The following is a 2,500-nucleotide window of genomic DNA, read 5'->3' on the forward strand; positions in this document are numbered from 1 at the left end:
TGTAGTTTTTCATATTGTGATGCTCTTGGAGTGAGTACGTGGTAGGGTCCCCAGTTCCTTTCCACGGAGAGTGCCGGTGTTACCTTTTAGGTAATCATTCTCTCTATTTTATCCGGGCTTGGGACCAGCACCGACTTGGGCTGGCTTGGCCACCCAGTGGCTAGGTAGGCAATCGAGGTGAAGTTCCTTGCCCAAGGGAACAACGCGCCGGCCGGTGACTCGAACCCTCGAACTCAGATTGCCGTCGTGACAATCTTGAGTCCGATGCTCTAACCATTCGGCCACCGCGGCCTTGGCGATCATGGGCTTCCATGATTTTTCTTGGCAATTTAGAGCGGTGGTTTGCCATTGCCTTCCGCCCGGTGTTTTTTTTTTTTTTTTTTTTTTATCGAGTCACCATCTCTATTTACCCGGCACTGACTTGGGCTGGCTTGGCCACCCAGTGGCTAGGCAGGCAATTGAGGTGAAGTTCCTTGCCCAAGGGAAACAACGCGCCGGCCGGTGACTCGAACCCTCGAACTCAGATTACCGTCGTGACAGTCTTGAGCCCGACGTTCTAACCATTCGGCCACCGCGTCCCCATATATATATATATATATATATATATATATATATATATATATATATATATATATATATATTATACACACTGACCTGACGCCGTGCAAGTCAGCGCACCTGGGCAGCCAATGCCGGCTGTTGGCCTCAGGTGTAAGTCTGTTTCTTTGTGGATTAATATATTCAATAAGGCTAGCAAAAGTGCATTGTAGTGGTAACTCCAGTTAATACAATACATAGTATCTGTATATCCCCACAAAATCGAACTTTACTTGCGATACATCGGCCCCTCGTACTGGCTCGCCTCTTCAATACATTTCTCAAGATTTGTGTGCAACAGGAAAATATATTATTTTAAACACAGTACCCAAAGCACACTCAACTCCGGACAAGGAACAAGGAAAGGAAGTCCCAACCAGCTAAATGTTATCGACATTTTGACGTTCCCCAACTCAGGTACAGTTTCCCAAAGTTCATCTTGCCCAACGTCGCATCCCTCTACAACAAAATTGCCGAGCTGCACACTATCATCACTACTGAATCATCGCGTATTGTAGCCATCACAGAGGCGTGGCAAATCCAAGCTGATACCACATATATACCATGTTCCTTCGCCTCCGCACAAACAAACGGGGGGTCATTCTGATGCCAAAACGACCTCTCCCCCTCCCCCTTGGAAGTTCCAGAGGATATGGAAGTATTGTGGGTACAGGTCAGCCCCCCCCCCCACCAACCCCCGCCTCTACTGTGTGCTCTACCACCCCCCACGAGCCCCTACCAAACAGCTGCTACTCAGCCACCTGACCCACACCACTGACCTGTGTGTGCGATATCCGCCATGCAAGATGATTATGTGTGGTGATTTTAATGAAATAAACACTCTTGACCTGCAAAATGAGCACCATCTTTCACAAATGGTCAACTTTCCCATTTATGAGCAAAGAACCCGAGATTTGATCCACACAGGTTTTCAGGGCTGGTACCAGCCTCTTGTACCATATTCTTCTATCGGCCGCAGCAGTTATGGCTACCTTCACCCATCGTTTCTCAGTAAAAAGAAGACCAAGTCCAGGAAATATGGGCCACTCACACAATCCTCTCTCATACAGTTTGGACAATATATTACCCACCATCTGTAGATAGATGTTCTCACTGCTGTTGATATGGAGGACAAATGGCATAGCTATCTCTCGACCAGCACTACAGCTTTCCACCCATCGGGCCTGCACGGTCTTGCATAGCGGCGGTGCACGTTTCCATTCACCAGCAACATCAGCCCCAGTTAAACAGCAGAGTCACTCAATGACCACAGTGCCTTGATTTGTCAGCAGCTACAGCCCCTGGACACACCCGCCTACCTTGACCTGCTCATGTGCCTTGTCAAGGAGCTCGTGATGGAACTTGCCACACTTCTTACCTCCATAGTCAACGCCTCACTACAACAGTCTAGATGCCCATCACAATGGAAGACCTCCTTTGACACCGCCGTCGGGAAAACCCCAAGTTCCGCCTCCCTATGTGAACTACGATCATCGCTAGTGCCCTGTTCCCCACCCTCCTGTGCGAAAGCTTTGTCGCTGACTGGGCCCACCAGGACCTCGCGCCCAGCGTTGACACTAGGCAATTTGGCACCATGCACTCTTCCTCCACCACACACTGCCTCGTTAGCTTCCTCGACTTCGCTTTGGCCACCTCGACAAGCGCAAATCCTTTGTAACCAGCATCTTCGTAGATTTCAAGAAAGACTTCGACCTGGTGGACTACACCATGGTCATCTCAAAAGCAGCAGCTTCCACGAGCATCAGGGAGAGTCTCATCCCCTGGCTTTTTCTCCAATAGTCAACAGGCCATGCACAAGTTTCCAGGCTCCTGCCACTCATATGCAAGGTCTGCCAGGGGACTAGAATAGCCCCCTGTGCATCCTCGTCATGATTAACAACGC

This window comes from Penaeus monodon, chromosome 5 (assembly GCF_015228065.2).
Source record: "Penaeus monodon isolate SGIC_2016 chromosome 5, NSTDA_Pmon_1, whole genome shotgun sequence".
Classification (NCBI taxonomy): domain Eukaryota; kingdom Metazoa; phylum Arthropoda; class Malacostraca; order Decapoda; family Penaeidae; genus Penaeus; species Penaeus monodon.